This window comes from Carettochelys insculpta, chromosome 24, assembly GCF_033958435.1.
Source record: "Carettochelys insculpta isolate YL-2023 chromosome 24, ASM3395843v1, whole genome shotgun sequence".
In the NCBI taxonomy this organism is placed as follows: Eukaryota; Metazoa; Chordata; order Testudines; family Carettochelyidae; genus Carettochelys; species Carettochelys insculpta.
Window position 1 is genome coordinate 2,923,506 of NC_134160.1, and position 19,923 is coordinate 2,943,428.

The 19,923-nt window shown below is 51.6% G+C and overlaps 1 protein-coding gene across 3 annotated transcripts in view; it reads left to right on the top strand.

The window, feature by feature from the left end:
- The window catches only part of COL8A2 (collagen type VIII alpha 2 chain), a 125,695-nt gene that overhangs the window by 86,903 nt on the left and 18,869 nt on the right, over nt 1-19,923 (top strand). Inside the window, exon 1 of one of the 3 annotated variants that reach the window (XM_074976195.1) lies at nt 4,022-4,074. The exons of the other annotated variants lie outside the window; for them this stretch is intronic. The gene's annotated coding sequence lies outside the window, so the exon portion shown is untranslated. Of the gene's footprint in view, nt 1-4,021; nt 4,075-19,923 lie in introns of those variants that run through there. 3 annotated transcript variants of the gene reach the window in all.

Genomic DNA, 19,923 nt, shown 5'->3' on the forward strand with positions numbered 1-19,923 from the left:
GCACGCGTCTCCCAGGGTAGGTTAGTCACCTCTGCCTATGAAGGGAGAGCTTGTCTGCTCCTAGACTGACTCTGAATCTCTCGTATGGCATTAGCAAGTCCCAAAGCCACCTCCCCGGAGAGTGTAGAAAATCCGCTTCTCATCACCCGTTTCCTCCCTTGACTGATCAAAGCTTCCCTGGTGGAAGATAAAGGAAGCCAGCGCTCTTAAAAAGTGTATTATCGTAATGGCATCCAGGGAAAGGTGGCCAGAGGAGGGCGAGTCTGTCTGCACAGCACAGAGCCCCCACCCCGCTTGACTGACTCTGAAGCGGCCCCTCAGAAAAGGAAGGGACAGGGCAGCCTAAGCCGGCATCACTTTAAAATGCAGCCCATGCAGCTTGGGCTCATGGTGCATCACACGCTGATTGCTTATTCATGGAGCTGTCCCCGTGAAAAGCACTTGACCTGCAGTCGCCATTATGCCGGCACCGTGCTGGCCACTCATTCATCTGCATGGAAACCATGTAATGCAAAGCTGTGTGTCTGCTCGGGCCAAGCAAGCCAGCACAATAGGTTGGAGGAGGGAAGCTGAACGTCTGGAGGGGGGGTGAGGGTGCCTTAGACACATCCCCTTGTGGAATGTTCTGCTGCCCAGGGTGCCTGGCGCTGTCCGGGGGCTCTGCGGAAGGTTGTGTTTGACATAGGATGGGCCCAGGAACAACTTCACTGCTGAGCTGCCTTCACGGTCCCCCTGAGCTCATCTGTGGTCTCCTCTCCTTCGTGCAGCGGCAGACCCTCTTGCGCCTGCTTCCGCCTGCCCACGGAACAGAGCTGGGAAAAGTATCCAGGAAGTGACTCAAGTAAAAGTGCAGCTGCTTTCTGGATACTTAAGTGCAATCAAGATGCAACATCGGGGGGCAGGGGTACTTTTACTCAAGTAGTTTTCCAGAGGGACACCTGTGAGTTGTACTTAAGTACACACATCCACGCCCCCTCAAGTATCATTTTGGGTACTTTTCCCACCTCAGCCATGGAAAGTCACCCCCTCCCCGGCCCTTCCAGTTAGCGAAGAGCAGGTACGCGCTCTGGGGAAGAGCTCTGGGGGTTGCCATAGGGCACCAGGTCCTCTAGCGGTGGTGGGCAACCTGTGGCTCGCAGACCAAACGTGCCCCATTGGGGATCTGTGTGGGACCTGTGAGGTATTTTGCTGCCTGTTGCCTGTACACAAGGCTGCCAGATTCTGCTGGTTTCCATCTGTGTCGTGTTTTTCCTAGCAGTATCACTAAAGAAGCAGGTACGTAAAGCCAGGGCGCATGCGGACTGCACACACCACTGGCTGAGAGCGCCAGGTGCGGCGTGGCTGGCAAGCACCACAAGTCCTGGCCAAGGTGGGAGGGGGGGCCCAGCTCCATGCCCGTGGAAGGGGCGGGGCCAAGAGTGGAAGGGGTGGAGCCAGGACAGTCAACCCTTAGCGCTGCTCAGCCCGTGGCGCTGGGCCCCTTAGAGCCACGGAGAAGGAGCAGCGGTGGCCTGAGCCCTGTGCAACTGCCCCTGCTTGGTTATGACAACCTTGCGGGCCACTCACTCGCCACGGTTGCCCATGGTTGTGCTGTAGAAGTTTGGGGCTGGGGGCTGGAGAGAGCCACAGACATAAATGGAGGTTCTGGATGGGTTTGAAAGCATCCTGCAGGCTGCCCTAGCAAGGGTGGGATTCGCTATGAAGTTCTGGGGGAGGGTCCCCAAAACATAAAACCCTCCAGAAAAGTGTTGGCTCACTAAATTCTATATGGCTCTTGCATCAAGGCACATGGAGGGTTTAGTCCTGGGCATGGTGCTAAGGTACCCAGTGCCACCTCGCTGTCCTCTGGGCATCCTGGTACCAAAGAATGAATTACCTTCCCCAAGCAACTCTCAGGCGCTTTCACTCGGCGGGCCTGGAAAACTTAATGCCATTAATTATTTATCTAATTAATAACAGAGGAGGGATCGGGGGCGGGGGGTGTTAGTCCAATGGAGGACACCAGTGCATTAAAAGATGCCTCTCTGGGTGAGCAGAGGCCAATTTTTTGTTGGCAGAAGGGACTTGAGAGAGGATGGGAAACCCGCTAGTGGCGAGGCGCCTTTCTCCAGGAAGGAAAGCTGGCTTTGTCCTTTCGAGTGTCTCCTTGGCAGCTGGATGGGCCTGGAGGAGAGGAGAAACCTCTTCTCTTCCACCTTGGCTAGTGCAGGTTATCTAATCCTTCCTGGCTCCTGTGGAGAGAGCCTCATCTCTGTCCCACTCCCACCTCCCAGGCAAGGTCACCTGGCTCATCCTCCACTGCCTCCCCTGAGTCACTCTAGGGGCTCGTCTGCATACTTGACTCAATCTAATTCTTGATTTTCCCCCCCCACCCCTCCACTCTCTGATTTGCTCACCTTGATTATCTTTTTCTGATTTGTCCTCCTTGCTCACTGTTTTTGGTTCTCTCTGTCTTAAATATCGAGTCTGTTCTGGTCTGGCTCTGGTCTGCAGAAGTGGGTCTGTCCCACGAAAGCTCACCTAATAAACCATTTTTCTAGTCTTTAAAGTGCTACTTGACTGCTTTTTGCCTCCCCTGTGGTTGAACTCAGCTGGAAGAGGCACTCACAACTCTAGCAGCTGTTTCTGCTTGTGAATCTAATGGGAACTTTATGGACTGAGATCTCGCGTTATTTATTTATTCCTCCACCAATGGCAAAGAGCAGCACAGGTGAGAACCAGCCCTTGCCATCCATGCGGCACGACCAGAGCCTTTGGCTGGCGGTGGCGTGCCAAGACCTGGAGTAGAACCGAATAGATTTTGAGGTTTCCTGAATCACCACACCCTGCTGGAGCTGTTGCGCAATCCTTTGGGGCCTGGAGCAGAGAGAGACCATGATTCGGAGGGATCCCACTTGATTTTTTCGACCTCTGAGGCAGTGTTCCCTCTAATGTATTCCATCTGTCTACAGAATAAATTCTGCATACCAGACGTGTACCACTAGTAGTAACACAGGCTGCTGGCCATGGGTGCTCAGCTGGACGGCACTTGAATCTATCCTGGGCAGCCACCCAAGCACTCGGTGTACAGGGAACACCGCTTCTAGGAGCAGTCACCTAGAAGGCCATTAGAATCACCAGTGATCAGTGCCAGAAGGAGCAATGGGCTAGAAGAACTTATCATTTATATCAAGGCTTATGAATCCTTCAGTCGCCCCAGTGAGCAATTCTTCACACTGGCTTCTGTGGGGTTTCTGCTGCATGAGTCTGCTCAGGAGGCTTTGAAATCCATCCCTTTTACATTTTATTTCTATTTATAATCCAAGGGGGAGTCTGGCCAGAAGATGCCTTTGGAGTTGTTTTTGCAGCTGATGTGTCTAAACCAATGAACCAAACCCACAGTGGCCATCTGAGCAGCAGACGTCCCCACACAGAGCAATTGACTCAGCTAAGGCACCACGTACACAGCAGCAGAAGTGGGGAAATAATCACACTGAGCTGTCATCTACTGCTTTTCTTCAGGAGTGCTCAACGGGCTTCCCAGAGGAGCTCAGTGTTGTTGTCCCCATCTTACAGATGGGAAAACTAAGGCACAGAGTGGGCAGAGGCAGTGACTTGCCCAAAGCCACCCAGCAAGCCATGGGCAGAGACAGAAAGAGAGCCCAGATTTCTTGCTTCCCTGTCCAATATTCTAGCCACTAGGCAGCACTGCTAGGCAAGGCTTTCAACAGAGAGAATATCCCCTTGCATGAGCTGTACCTGCCATATTCCTGCCTTTGCACAGGTGTGGGGCTCCAGTTGGCTTCAGCAGCACATGAGGGCCCCCCTCTGCACTTAACGGCTTTCCTAAGAAGAAATCAAAGTTCAGGCAACCCCCTGCCCTTTCCCAGCCCCAACCTGAACCCTTCCCAACAGCTATAACCAAGCACTTTGTCTGGGAGTAGAGCATGCCAGTGCTTAGAGCAAACATGCAGGCGGCTCGACGTCACTGCTTGGCAAAGGACAATCAGAGTATTCAGTGCACAGTGAAGTCCTACTCCGGCAAGTAGCGGGGAAAGGCTGGGCTCAAGCGACCGCAGCTCCGGGATCCCAGTGGTGAGTGAAAGACAAACTCAGCTTCCCGGTGCCTCTTGTTCCAACAGGGGGCCAAAGCGGTCAGGCTTGCATCTTCTTTCCCAATGCAGGCTCCATTCCGGGCAGGGTTTTACTTTTCCCTCTGTCCCCCAGCTAGCATTCGGGAAAATCGATCCAGCTGCAAGCTGCGGCGCTCTCAAAGCCCAGTGAGGGAGCCTCTATTTAACCCTTATTCTGGGTGGCCGGCAAAGGGCAGGACTGTGCAAAACTGTCGCGTGGTTCATAGTGTGTTGTGATGCACAGTCCCTGCGGCTGCTTTGGGGCTGAGTCATGAGAGGAGACCTTTTGCTTTGATTGGTAGGAACTCACTTGCAAAAAAGAGAGAGAGTCAGGCAATGGCATGCCAACAGGGTGGTTAAGGGGGTTATGGGAGAGATTTCCTCCAATAAACAACAGAACGTGCTGCTGTCCCTAGTGTGCGGCAGGCTCAGAATTCAGGGCTTGCTTGGAAATAGCTGGAGTATGATTTCTTTATCTGCCATTGGTGGAGGTTTTAATTTTGAAAGGAGAATAAAAATCAGCGCGTAAGAGGCCTCCAGTCACCCAGAGAGAGAGAGAAAAGCTAGCTGCCTCTCTCTGCAGAAAAGCTTTACTTTCTCGCACCAATGGGGCTTTCATTGTCTGTCTCTCTCTGCCTGGGCTAGTACCACTTTTGGGTATCCCCTTCTGTGTACGTACGGGCCGGGTGTCCAGCTATTAATGAGCAATGTGGATTGACCACGTATGGTATTTCCCCCGTTTTACCAGGACCAGGTAGCTCAGCAATAAAACCCAGCTTCTCTTTGTTGTCCTGCTTTGTACCGTGTGTGGATGAAAGACATTATCTCAGTTTTAAACAAATCCATCAGTGCAGTCAGACTGAATGGGCTGTGGCAGGGGCTCCGGACAAACTCCCAGTTCCATTCGGCACACCATGTCATTTATCCCTGCCTGGGGAGCTGCCTTGTTTTTCTTCAAGGTCTGGGCTGTGATACTTTACAACTCTTGGACAAGGAAGCCTGTGTTACAACCTTGTAAATTCATATTGGCTTGACTCTCCGGCGCTCTTAAATCTCCGCTTACACGGTCATTGTCCCTGGGACCGGGGGCTACCTAGGAAGCCAGGAACTTTGACCTTCATTATTTTTCTAAGTCTTAGCTCTCAGCAACCTTCCTCGCTCGTAGCTGGCATTTTAGCTCATTGCTTTGTTGTACAGCTGGGAATCTGTGAAATTCTGACCAGCCACCAAGGTTCTGGTTTTATACTTTTCGCAGGCTATTTACTGGGACAGAAAGTCAAGTGGAGGAGGGGAGGAAAGAAATGGGAGCTTATTTATCTTAACCAGAAATGAATAAGCGAGAGTGAGAACTTGCTTTGATGAGTTCAGAACCAAAATAAAAGCAGCAGCTTCTGGCTAGAGCTCAAAACAGTTGGATTTCAGCTTGGATGGGAGAAATGTGACTCTTGGGGTTTCTAGTCCCCTGACAGGTCCAGGAAGCAGGGCCAGAGCGACTTGCAAACAGGGATCTTTGTTTCCACTGCCATTTAGTTAGATGTCTGCAAGACTCGATGACCTCCTGAGGTCCCTCCCAGCCCAAAGAGTCTATGGTACGAAGTTGGCAAGTTGTCCTGACGAGTGAGTTTTCTTTGCCATACAGGGATGGGGGGGTGGGCAGAGATTGTTTTACAAAACTCAAACTTCTTTTGCAAAACATGACACTTAAGAAAGGCTAGGGGCATGGCACCCCCCCACCCTCAGGGGGCTCCATCTGCCCGGGACAAGCCTCTCTCTAGAGGGGACAGTTCACGCCCATTGAATGTAGGTATAGAACTCCATCCAAAATCCCACTCTCAGATAGCTGTGGGATGGCGGCTCGTGGCTGTAGTGCAAACACAGATTTGGGTCTCTAGAGGGCCCCACAGAAGGACCTGCTGTCTATGCCTCTGGTTCCCATTCTGTAGTGCTTACTCATGTGAGTAAAGCTTGAAGGTAAAGCCCGTTATTTGCCTTCTGGACCTAATAAAAAGTCACTATTCCTTGTGCCTGTCCTCAGACAAAAAGAATGGAGAGAAGGGGTCCAGGCCTGGACTTCTGCAGGCACACTGCAGGGCTGGATTGGGCCCCCTGGGGTGGAAGGGGCTGGAAAAGGCAGCAGGGGCTTGTCATGTGTGAGCGATGGCTCGTTTTTCACACCCCATTTAAGCAGATTTATTTTAGCCCTGGGAAGTGATCCACAGCTGCCAAGGTTCATGGTCTGAGGAGCCATTTGTGGAGCTTTCTCCCTCCCGGAGGTTTTATAAACATCTATGGGCCTGAGTGGGAGTGTCTTGGGGGGCTAAGCGCTTACCCAGCCTGACATCTGAGCGTGAGCCAGAGCCACTGGTAAAAGTAGCTTTGATACACATACGCTGTTGGCACCGCTTCCCTGGATGACCTCCTGAGCTGGAAAGACATAGCCCAGAAAGCGGGACCTTGCCCAGCCTGGCCTGGTGGCCTGCAGGGCTGGAAACCAGCCTGCAATGAGAGCGCTCAGAGCCAACTTATGGTATGTCTGCTGCTGCTGCTGCTGCTGCTGCTGACTGGGCTGTGTCTGCCGGCTGAGGGGGAAATGAAACCCACCCTTCCTCCAACCCTCAGGCGCTGCCGATTCCAAGGGGGCGTGGAATGTGGCCTAGAGGTAGGAGGCAGGTGGTTCGGGTACTAGCTGCACGCCTGGCTTTAAATTTCAGCTCTGCCACAGACTTTCTGAGTGACCTTGGACTGATCACTTATTAGGGCTTGTCTGTACTGTGGGGAAAAGCAACCCATTCAGGGCGGATCTCCCAGAGACCAGTGGCGCGCGCCTGATGGAGATGCGCATGATCGAGCTATCTGGGGTCGGCAATCCATCAATATCACAAGGGGTAAGGGAGCTCAGCAGGAGAGTTTCTCTCATCACTCTCCCTCTGTGTAGGTGGCCAAGTAAGTCGATTGCAGGTAGGTCGATCCTAGCTACACAGCTGCCATAGCTAGAATCGTGTATCTGCTTTGGACTTACCTGACTACTGTAGACCAAGGCTTAGACTCCTGTGCCTGAGTTCCCCATCTGCAGTGTAGGGCTGACAGCACTGCCTTGTCCCTGGGGGGGCAGTATGTGAGTGTGATCTCTGACATGGCCTCAAAGGAACGTAGCTGTTTCCACGTCCTGGATCGACCTAGTACCGTGTACTACGGCATTTCCACTTGTGAACCATTCCCAGGGGCTGCTCCAGGGGCAGAGTAAAGGTTATACTGCAGGGGTGTCAAGGACCAAAACTTGTTTTCAGAGGGCGGTGTGTAGCTGAACTCAACCTCTGTGACACCGTTAGCCAACCTGAGCTCTGCATCCACCTAGCTGCAGGGCAGTTAGTTTGTAGCTAAAATAGAGAGGTTGCACCTCTGCTGGTTTCCACGTTACCAGAAATCGGAGGAGACTGACCCATCCTCAGAAGAGATGCTGAGAAATGCACTAGGTTTTTATTCCAAAAGATATCTCTGCCTAAACTTAAGGTTAATGGGTGTGTGTTATGTCTCCTGATTTGCTTGGTATGTGTTTTCCGTCCCTTGCACCCTGGCCATGAACTAATGTGAATGCAGTCCAAACCAAGGGCCCAGCATGACCTGTCTCTGCTTGACTCATGTCAGAACCACCATGGATTGCAACCAAGTTAGTATGGACTCACTGGAGCTGGTGAGTCGGTCCCTATGTCTTGGTCACAGCCCATCCTGCGTTGCGAGTTCCGATTATGTCCCATCTTACCGAGCATTCCTGCACTCTGTAAGCTACTCAGTAAAACTCTTCCTTCTGTTCATTTAAACACGCCCCTGTCACTGGGGAGAAAAGGCCTTGTTGATCAGATGCTTCTCTCTCTTTGGGGTTTAGACGAGGAATGCTTGTTGTTATGAAACATTTGACAGGAATTTGTTTAAAAGGGGTGGGGGAAATCCCATTTTAAGGGATTGTAGCCATAAAAATACAGTTCCTGCTCTATAAAAGAAAAAGAGAACAAAACCCTGAATCAGCTCATTATTGGTTGTCCTTACCTGGAACGACCCATGTGCCTCTGCCTCTAGCCTCGTCCATTTGTCTCCTCTCTCTCCCGCCTCCCTCTCCACTTGTGTTTCATTTTCACGCCACATTTTTCACAGACGTTTCTTTGGGGTTTTGTTTGTTGGTGTGTTTGAGTTTGTGAGCAGCTGCTCTCAGGCCTGGGGCTTTGTCAACTGGGGGGAGACCTGGGGGCCACGTTTTCACAAAACTCCAGGGCTACTCAGGGAAGAGCCAGATTTTCCAGCTTGCCCATCACCCAGCGTGCTGAGCTGCTCTTCTGACCCTCTAACCACTTAGTGTGATGCCTAAATGGAAGCTGAGCCCATCTGGAAATTCCAGACATAGCTTAATTTTCTTATTCCCTTGAGCACCACCATCAACAGCAGAGCTTCCCTGTCCCTTCTCAGTCTCCAAAGGTCTGCCTGAGTTTGTAACCACTTATCAGTGGTTCCCAACCTTTCCACTCGTGTGAACTGCCAGTCACCGACCCCCATTTACCTCCCAAAACCATTCACTGACCCCCAATCACTTCTCCTACCATTTGTGGGCTCCCATCAAAGCCAGTTCCAGCCACCATATCCACTTCACTAAATGAAAAAGGAAACCACAGCCTAAATTTCGGTCGGCAATTTGTAACATTGATTGGAAGAGATTTGATTTAAAAATAATAATTGATTGTAACTTTGCAACTTATTTAAAACTTATTTTCTATGGTCATTTTTATTAATTTTTTATTTTTTTCACGGACCCCCTGCAAACCCTTGTGGACCCTACAGAGGTCAGCAGACACCTGGTTGGGAACCAGTATCCTAGATCCCTATCCTGAGACACTTTTAACAGACCACCCCCTACTGCATTCTCCCAGCAGTCCCCTGCCTTGTATTACCCTTGTGTTGCAGCTGAGTGGAGGGAATAAGGCTGGCTTAGAAGGGAGCCCTGGAGTTCATTCAGGGACAGCGCTAACTCACAAATGACAGGGAATGAGTATTAATGGGCATAGCAGCCTGGCCTTTGGAGCCTGTGGGGTTAAAAGGCAGGTGTCCCTAAAAAGGCGGGTGCAAGGGATGGAAAGCACAAGGAGCCAGATTCAATCCATTAAGTAAGCAGCCATGTTTCCTACTGTTTCCAGGGAGGGGATCGGGGTACAATCCAGCTGTTCAGAAACTTGATCTAAAAACTAGGCTCACGAACAACTAGGGTCCTGCCTACCGAATTCACGGACATGATAAACGCATCACAGACCATTACATCTGGTCATTTGTGTGCTTTTCCCCCATACCGTACAGATTTAATGGGGGACACCAGTGCTTCTCAACCTAGGGTGTCCCAAACCTAAAGGGAGTTGCAGGAAGGGTCACAGGGATATTTCTGGGAGGGGTGCGACATTGCCACCTGTACATCTCGCCACCTTCAGAGCTGGGCAGCTGGAGAGCAGCAGGCGTTTGCCAGGTGTCCAGCTCTGAAAGAGGGCGCCCTGCCAGCAGCAGTGCAGAAGTAAGGGCAGCAGTGCCATACCCTGCCATCTTTTCATCTGTGCTGCTGCTGGATGGTAGCTCTGCCCTCGGAGCTGGGCTCCCGGCCAGCAGCCGCCGCTCTGAAGGCAGCACTGACATGCACAGCAGTGCAGCAGGAGGATAGCACTATCACAAACTTCCCTCCCAATGACCTTGTGAGTCCCTCCCCCCCCACGCACACATGCAACTCCTTTTTGGGTTGGGACCCCAGAAATTACACCACCATCACGTTTCAAATTTAAAGAGCTGAAATCATGAAATGTCTTATTTTTAAAAGCCAATGGCTGTGAAATTTGCCAAAATGGACCGTGAATTTGGTAGGGCCCTACTGATAGATTTCAGCAACTTTTCAGTCAGCCTCTGCTAGGAAACAGCCCCTTTCTCCTCAGGCTGCACCCCGCAGCTTCATGCACCAATCCAGGCTGGGATAGGCACAGCAGACTGCAGAACCATCTCCATTTTGGCTGTTGGCTTTCTGCTCTCAGCCATCCTTCCCCTGGGATCTCGGTTCCGTCAGTCACAGCTGTAATAGATACACAACTGTTGCTTCAGACACAGGCAACTGGTGCCTGCAAGGGGAGGGCCGTGCAAAGGAGCAGGGAGGGGGAATGATGGAGCACCTCATTTAGCAATCAAGATTTTGGCAGGGAACCTCCTGGAGGATGCTACCATGGGTCACCTATGGTAGATCCTCACCCTCAAGCCAGGCTATGTTTCGGGCCCACTGTGGCAATCAGAGCTTTCAGTGGTGGACATTTTGATGGGGCAGGTCTGGAAGGCTTCTACATCAAGGAACAAAAATGCATGGCGGGAAGTTTTGCAGAACCTATTGGAAATGCATCTGTTTCCAATCCTGCCAATGCTCGCTGCAAAACCCCGAACCAAACAAAGCGTCCTGGAGAAAGGAATCGCTGAGCAGTGAGTTTGTTTTCAGATGCGGCTGTCGTCAGAAACAGGCACTGTCCTCTGAGCCTCGGAGCTGACAGCTCTTCACTGCAATTCACCTGTTTTCCAGGGTCTGGCTTGTTTTGCTTTTGTTGCAAGGCTTGGCAGAAAACAAAAACAAAAAACCCCACCTGTCTGCTTTATCTTCCTGGCTTCTGGGACAGAGGAGCTAAATGCCCCCTCCCCTCCCAAAGGGTGTGACTGACGCTGTCTGCCTTTTGTTAGAGCACTCCCACGCTGCAGGACCAGCACGTGAAACACATGGTCCTGGCATACCCATGTGTACCCGTTTGCTTCTGGCACCTTACCCCCTCATCCCCCCACATCTCCAGTGCTGCAGCACATGAGCGGCCAGGCAACCATAAAAGCACACTCAGACTCACTTCTTTAGAAAACTCTCTAATTTGGAGTTTTCCCAGGGTGTTGGAATGCTCAGTGCAGACCAGGGGTTAAAGCAGCCCAAGAGGAAATAGGGATGTAAAGGGCCCAAACATTGGCTTCCGGCACCAACCTCCCCTTGGCGTCCCCCTCTGGGTTAGATTCTGACCACACAAGGCCATGAGGGCTTCAGGAGTTGAACCAAGGGCATGGCGAAGGACAAGCTGTCATGGTCGAGTGCATTCTGCCAGCCAGTTCAGTTGGCACACAGCACCCGGTTAAGAGTGGGGAAGCTTTGCAGTGATCCATGTCTAAAATGGGCCTCAGTCCCCTGCTCAGCACCGGGCTGAGCGTGTCAGTCAGCAAAACAGGCACTGGCATAGCCACAGTGTCTGCTAACCCAGATGGCCAAGGGAGGGAACTGCAGCGAGCATGGACAGGCCTCAGCAGAAAGCACTTCCAAATGATGCAAATATCAACGTGCTGCTATTAAGTGTTTAGGGTAACACTGGCAACCCCCCCCCCCCACTGCATTGTGCTAGTGGCTGTACAAGATGTGTAATGAGAGACAGTCCCTGCCCCACAGAGCTTACAGTCTGAAACCAACAAAGCAAAGGTTCCCTCCATTTTACAGCTGGGAAACTGAGGCACTGAGAGCCAAAGCAATTTGGCCAGTGACACAGCTGAGAATAGACCCCGCAAGTAAGGACTGGGAGAGACGAAGGAAGGCGGGAGTGGGGGGGAGAGAACTAGCTTCCTCTCTCCCACACTCTTTACTTTTTGATTTTTATATTTAGGTGATTCATCAGTTCTTCCTCCATTCTGCTCTGGAACCTGCAACAGTGCATCTTTCCCACAAAAGCTCATTCCCTAATAAATAAAATTGTTAGTCCTTAAGGCGCTACAGAACGGCTTGCTTTGTTCTCCTAATGCGTCTGCCAGCTTTCCCACTTAACTAGGTCCCCTCCAGAAGAAGCAGAGCCACCGAGCACGGATGGGAAGAGGCAGGTGGGTGGGCATTAAGACCCAGCGGTGCCCCAGATTTTCTGGTGCTCTCCCCAGCAGTTTATTCTGCATATTGGTAAGGACCGCTCCGCCCCCAGCCTTGCAGAGCCTCCAGGACACCAATGCTCCTCCACAAACCCCCAAAGGAATGTGTGCGACAGAGGTCAACTCAGTCACCAGCTGCTTTGCTTGAAAGAGGACTGGGGGACGTGAAGAGATAATCAGGCTGCGGGCTCTGGCCTGCATCCAATTGTAAATTTCTCAGAGCAGGGACCTCCCGTTGACTCCCTCTGTGCAGTACCTTGAAACAGTCTGTGAAGGCTGTGTGCAAGCCGCTTGGTCCAGAGACGCAGCGGTGTGGCTGTTCTCTCTCCAAAGCAGAGCTGATTTTGCGGGGTGGAGGGTATTTTGTGTAACCTCTTTACATTTTCTTGCCTTTATGTGCCGTGCAACGTCACAGGCAAGGGACAATTTCAGAGCATGTCTCATCCTCCATGCACCAGGCCACCAGCTATACCAAACCCTGAGGCTGTGAGTATTAGCTTCTCGCTACCGCCAAAGGGTAACAAGATCCCTGTTTTGATATGTTGCTCCAAACTGAGAGCTGCTCATGTGCTGACAGCCACAGTGCGTGTTTGCCCGGAGCCACAGTTTAAACTCTGGACTGGTCAGAAGAGCATCGGCAGTTCAGGATATTGAAGTTAAAGCTGCAGCAGCAGACTGCAAAGAATAGCAATACCCCAGGACCTGAACACAGCTCTGTGGCTGCAGATCTCCGTGTCCTGGACAAAGGAGGGTCAGGATCATTAATACCACAGTACAGGTTGAACCTCTCCAATCTGGTGCTTCTTGGTCCGGCATGATTGAAGTTAACCAGATATCCGCTTATCATGGGGGTGGCCAAGTTTCCCATGGTCCCATACAGTTTGTTTACAGCTACCAGTCCTGACTGTTGGTGTTCTGAGTTGTTATTTACCCCTAAATGTCTTCTAAGGGCCCAGTGAGCGGTGGCAGTAAAGCTGCTAGACAATATTGACCTGCCGTGATTCGGCAAATTCGCTCATCCAGCATCAGTCAGGTCCTGGGATGCCAGATTCGAGAGATCCAACCTGTAGTTCAGAGGCTGGGAGGGAAGGGCAAGGAACAGAGAGAAGTGACTTCCTGGGCTGAGCTGCCTGAGACTAGAACTGACGATTTCTGAGGCACTGCACAGCACTGCCTGGGAGCAGCAGCACCTTCCGAATTCCCTTCTGCGTAATGGGATTTTATACCTGGCCGTATGACAGCAGTGGCTGGACTCAGCCCGCAGGCTCTCAGATACGGCTCACCGCTCCCCTCTGCCCATCGCTGAAAGGCCAGCTGCCCCAGCCCAAAGGGGCATTCTGCGAACTCTGAGAGCAAGTGACTGAGCATCCTCCAGCCGGGAAGCCAACCCCACCTTGGCACTGTGCATCTTGGGTCAGGCTGAGACACTTGGCAGCTAAGGCTCTGAAAGCCAGGCCCAGCCCGGGTGTGCCGGGAGGGAGCAGAGCATATGGGAGCGTTGGAACCTGACCCAGAAAGCTCATTCTTCTGGCCTGTTTTGTGAGTGCAGTAATGAAATCTGTCAGCTGAGGAGCGTTTCTCAACTTCTCGGTCTCTCGGCTTCCAGGCTCGGGGTGACAAATGCCCCCGCCCTGTTCAGCTGGCCGCTCAGCGTGTCTTGAGATAAAGCAGCCGTGCTGCATTTTTAATTCCCTGTGCTATTTGGTCCTGCTCTGCAGAAATGCAGTCACAGTCGTAACAACTTCAGGCTGAGCATGGTGCTCGTCTCAGGGGGAGACACTGTTATGTTGGGCTTGTGCCCATGGTTCGGCTCACGGGCTGCAGGGGAAAATGCACATGACACAGGCCAAGCCCCAGACCTCTCTGCAGCTGCAAGCTCCTTATTATCTTGCCATTCTGGGTTAGGCAACGGATTTGTAGCTTTGGGAAGAATGCGGAGCCCAGAGCCAGGCCAGGCTGCGGTGTGCGGGCGGTAGAGATGCAGCTTCTGCTCCCAAGACAGCCCCAGAAACAGACAGCGTCGCTGGCCATCTGGCTTGCCTGTGCCCTGGGGGGAGTGGGCAAAGGGCTGCAGGCGGCTGGGGCTGCAGAGGAGATTCATTCTTTCTCTCTGTCACTGGTCTAGGTAGAGCTACATGGGACAGTGACCCACACCCCATAGGTGTGTGGCTTGCATAGGTGCTCTGGGAGGGACAGTCCCTGGAGCACTCACAGACTACGTTGGGTAAGAGGGGGAACAGCCACATCTCTTGACACCGTGGGCTGCTCCATCCACCCCGCCACAGCGTCCCTTCTGCTCGGTTCGGAGCCGGCCCATCATGATGGACAGCAGGACCAAAAGGATTTCCAACTTCTTCCCAAAGTCCATAGGGTGCATCGAGACTCAGCTGGCCCTGGGGAAACCCGTCTGCTCTGCTCCTTAGCACACATGGCTTTTCTCCCCATCCAAAGCGGTCACCCCTATGGTCACTCCCAGGCCCCTGGGAGTCAGGAGAACAGAGATGAAATTAGAACTGTTAGTGCCTGGTCCTGTTCAAGCCGCTCACCGTAGCAGGCCTCTTTCCTTCAGCCTGTTTTCTGAGAGCTGCTCCTGTCTAGTTTTAAACATTCGAATGACTGGACTTTAGCCCCCTCCCTTGAGAGATTCCCCCACTGTCTCCGAGATCATGCAGTTAAGAAGTTCTCCGGATGTTTGGCCTATTATTGATTTCACCCCGTCACTCTTAGCTGCATTTCACTTGGCTGTGTTACATAGTCTCTCCCCCTCTCACCCTGGCGTGCGTCTTGCTCACTATACAGAGATGCTAGCTCCAGCCACCCACATGTTCAACAATTCCATTCTCGCTCCTGGGATCCTCTTGCCATCTTTGTCGCCCTGCGCTGAGCTCTCTGTAGTGTGTTGATGTCCGTGCAGTAACAAAAGTGCCCCAAACTTAACAAACTGGTTCCAGTTCCCCAGCATAGCTTCACTGGCATCTGTGGAATTATGCTAATTTATACCTCATGGCCCAATGTTCCAGCTGTGATCACTATAGTACAGTAGATGGGGAGGGGGCCCCTGACGTGATGGTCATACACACAATTTAAGATCTCTTCTGCAGCTAAGTATTTTTACAGGCTCACCTCCAATTTGTTGTCCACGATTTCCCCTGGATTCTGGTGTCTGTTCATTTGCTGCACTGGGGCCGGAGTTCATCCAAGCAAGGGAATACTGCCATGGTGTGAACATTGGCTTTGCAGGGGGCATTTTCTTTTGCATGGTAATAGTTATAACATTACAAACTGACAATTACGAGATTGCGTGAGAAGCAAAGCAGGCAGGGCAGTGTCCTTTAGTCGTGTTTTATCTCTAACTAGCAGGGGGCTTTACGTAGGATGGAAAGGGGCATTATTGGTCAAGAAATGGACAACTGTCAACCAAAAATTGTTGTGAAAATTTCTTGCAAAAAAAAGTTGCTGTATTTTTTTTTAACCAGCTTCCAGATTGGCTGAAAATTTTGTGAAATTCCAAATGTTCCCAAAAAAAGTTTGTCCCGTGTCAGTGGTTTCCCTCGTTTTATAGAAGGGGAAACAGAGGCATAGAAAAAGGGAATGACTCACCTGCACAGATGCCCACGCCTTTTACCTGACCAGTGTACCTCACTCCTTCCCTTGACTGAACAGCTTGGTGAGAAAGATCCTATGTTTGCATCAACCACATCAATCATTGAAAGGTGTGGGGGGGATGAAAAATGCTGGAAATCTGTCACCAGCAAGCAGAATTTTCTCTAAAACAGGTGTGTCAAACCCGCGGCCCTGGGCAGCTAGTAATGCGGCCCCACAAGATCGTAAACTTTTAACATTATGTGATTTATATACATTAACTATATTATATATTTTATATGTGGCCCAAGACAATTCCTCTTCACTCAGTGCAGCCCAGGCAAGCCAAAAGGTTGGACACCCATGCTCTAAAAGAAAGTTTCCCCTGGGACACATGCAGGGCTTTGAGCATCAGCCAGCTTTCTAGCTCTCTAACCTCAGGGTGAGAAGTCTCCTTCCAAGCCCAGCCAGGGAGCTTTTCCAGGAACTCGCTCGGGAGTGCTGTTTGATAGTTTCCTAGATGACAGTCGCATGACACAGGTGACCGTGTTTAGGCTGCCTCTGGTTTGCACTCAGGCACTTCCGGAGGAGATGCAGAGGCTGGAAATAACCCTGCCTTTCTCCTACATTCGCCCCTCAGAAGGGATATTCTCATCAGTGCGAGACTTCCCTGCCATGAGTCCTTGGCAGCTGGAGGATGGAGATGCCTGTGTCATGGTCTCTGGGAACCTTTTGTTAAGAGTGGGAGTGGGGAGACCTGGTCTTTTTATTTTCACTCCAGGCCATCTGATGAAATGGGTTTCACCCAGGAAAGCTTATGCCCTTATCAGTCTGCTAGTATCTCAGATGCTACGGGGCTCCTCATTGTTTTTACAGATGCAGGCCAGGCCCAGAGGTGGAAAAAGTACCCCAAAAGTTACTGGAGTAAAAGTATAGCTACTCTGTGGGGACTGTACTTAAGTACAAGTCACTGCTGTCCTGCTGGAAAATTACTTGAGTAAAAGTACAGATACACACGTGTCGCGTATTTATTGTACTCAAGTACCTGGAAGTGAAAGCAGCTGCCTTTTTACTCAAGTAACTTTTGGGGTACTTTCCCTACCTCTGGCCAGGCCTGCCAGTGGGGGGTAAGGGGGCAGTTGCCCCAGGGCCCGGCATTTCAAAGGGTCCCAGAGCTCTGGCTGTCAAAGCAGTGGCAGCGGCCAGAGTTTTGGGTCCCTTTGAAACACCACGACAGTGCATGGCACCACTCCGCACGCAGCTGGCTGCCCTAAGCCCTGCCCCTTCTGGGGCCAGGCAGCTGATGTCCCCCCACCCACCTTGCCCCTAGGCCTGCAGTGGCTGTTGGCTCTGCTGAGCTCGGCTACCCAGTTAGGCCAATAAAGGCTGCTTACCTCCACCTAACGCTGCGGGGGCCTGTGCTAGCCTTTTGCTCCTGCCGACGTAGCTCACCTGCCGTAGCGACTTGATAACTCTGCCTCCCCAAGCGGCGGAGAGTCTAGGCCAGGGCAGCCATGCAGCGCCTGTGCCGACGGTGACTGCCGCAAGACGCGGCGCTGCAAGGCCCAACTCTCAGAGCGCACACAGTGCCGGCACGCATGGTGGGACCGTGCACAGCTGACACCAGGAGCAAAGGGCAGGTACGTGGAAGCAATGCAATGCAATGCAATGCGTGGCAGCAACGCGCACAGGCCAGTTAGGGAGACTGCATTCGCTAGTGTAGAGGGGGACGTGGGAGGAAACCACTGAACTGGGTTTGCGAACTCCTCGCTCCATTGGGATTGGGGGCATGAGCCGCCAGGCCCCGTGCTCAGCTGGTGTGAGCGTCCTGTCTGCCTCTGCTTTTCCCGAGTCGCCCAGGAGAAGGGGTGGAGCGCACGCCACTCCCCCGATGCACAGGACACTTTCCCTACTCTCCGGGGGTCGGCTCCCAAAGGATGCAGGCAGCCGCCTGAGATGGGGGAGAAGCCTGGCATAGCCCCACCCCCGGGAACAATACTGTCTGCAGCTCTGGGGTCTTTCCTGGGAAGATCCCCAGGTATGTTAGTGAATTAAACCTCACAGCCCTCAGCCAGGTAGGTCAGCCAGTGTCGCTGGCCCTGTTCTGCAAGTGGGGAAACAGAGGCATGGAGAAGGGCAGTGGCTTAGGTCAGATCACACAGTGAGTGAGCAGCAGAATCAGAAATATCCCCCTGTGCTCAGGCCACTAGAGCCCACTAGCCGCCCGTCTGACCGAGGCCTTCACCCCATGCTCAACGAGCCTGGCCTTGAATTTACACCTTGCTCAGGGTCTACGTTGCAAAGGAGAGCGCATGCTCACCCTCGCCATCCCCAGGAAGCCAGACCACCTGCTGCCTTTGTGAGTTCCACCGCCCCTGAGAGGGTCACCCAGGTCTTGCCCTCCATTTGTGAGGCGCCATTTTCTCCCCTCTAGTCAGGACAGAACTGGGTGGGAACATGGAAGCTGAAAGGTGGCAGCCAGAGCAAACCATTTACCTCAGCGCATCAGCACACTGGGCGCCACTCACCCCCAAAGCCACCGTGCGTGTGGAATCGCTGGAGTGCTGGTCTTGAGCTATAGCTAGTAAAACGAGGCTTCAGAAACCCCCCCTTGGAGCTGCAAGGCTCAGAGGCTTCATGAGAGACCTTTCATGGCTTTGCCTGGAGTTTGCAGAAACTGTCCCATGCTGGGTTTCATCCTCTTTCTTGCTTTCTTTCAATTTTGTTTTATTCGGTTTTGTTTTTTCATGCCGCCGCTTTCTGCTGCCGTTCCAGTGGAAATGATTCAGGAAATGCCGATCAAATCCAGCTGAGGAGTTGTGCTGCTTGTTTTTTCTTAGGACCAGAGAGGCCAGGCACTTAATTCCTATTAATAGCAACTGCCATTCAGTTATTATGAGGGTCAAAAATACCCCAGGTCTTTGGTGTTGCAGGTGCTTTAAGCTTCTGAAAATAAATGTTTGTCAGTGCAAATCAATCTGTTTGCAGCTCTCTGCTTGGGGCTGGCACGGAAAGTGTTGCTAGAGGAAAGATATATTCATGGAGCGTATTTATTTTATATAAACAGGCACTCAAGTTGGAGTCTGGTGTTCCATCGCATCATAACCCTCTGTGCTTTTACAATCCAAGGTTCTCATAAGTACTTGACCAAACAAACTCCTGTTGTTTAAAAAGCACCACAGCGGAAAGCTACTAGTGTTGTCAGACCTCGGGGTGTGAATTGATTTCTGACATTTAATTTTTCAGGCTGCTGGCCGCCAAAAGCTACAGGCATTTGTGAACACACTGCCCAGTCTGCGAGCAAACAGAGCTCGGTGCCTCTGAGGTTTCAATCGGAGAGTGAGGCCTGGACTTTGAACCTGAAATCTTTTCGAGAGCCAAATCCAAAACACACACGTTTTTTGTTAGCGGGATTCTTCTTCGTCTCAGAGAGGTGACAATAACTCTCAGCTTAGAGGGATTTTTTTCAAGTTCCTTCGTTGAAGTTCATAACATGGGTGTAATTTACCTGAGATAAATAGCCACTTGGGTAATTTTTGAAATTATATACCAGGTATCTTTTTAGTATTTATTAGGTACCTTACCATAGCAGCCAGATGACCCAGCCAAACTCAAAGCTCCATTGTCCAAGACACTGAATGGTTCAGGGTTTAACTATAATGCAGTTATTCTGCAGTAACTCTTCCTGATTAGTTCCATGTGTGGATGCTCTTGTTCCACTTTGGAAGTGGGTTATGCTCATTCAGACAGCTCTTTTTTTCCAGAAGAAAATTATCCTCCTCTGAAGGTAACCAAGAATAGTTAGTCCATTTGAATTCCAGGCTTGTCCTTAATCCAGATTAATTGTCCTGTGTACACATGCCCTAAAAAAATCACAAAGGGCTTAGAAGTAGTATATTCCTTTGGCAAGTGGCAGAACTGAGGCATAGAATGAAGGAAGGCTTTGGTCAAGGTCACGCTTGACTGTGGTCACCTGGCTCTCGTCCAGCCCCAGTCCCATCAGTGGTGACTCTCTAAGAGCAGTTTGGAGACCTGCACGTGAGACAACTTTGCTCTCAGTCCGGTCCTGGCTGGCAGAAGGGAGACCAGGTGGAGGGGAGAGGGTGCTGCAATGGGCTGTCACGTGTCAAGAGTCATTGTAGGGACACACACGGCTGTAAAACCTCCCTGTCGATAGAGTTGTCTGAGCCTGTGTGGCATCACTGCAGTGTTGGGAGGCAGGTTATCAGGATCACCTGGGGTGCTGCCGCTGCCCAGATCACATTCCCTGAGCTTCACTGCCCTGTGCCCA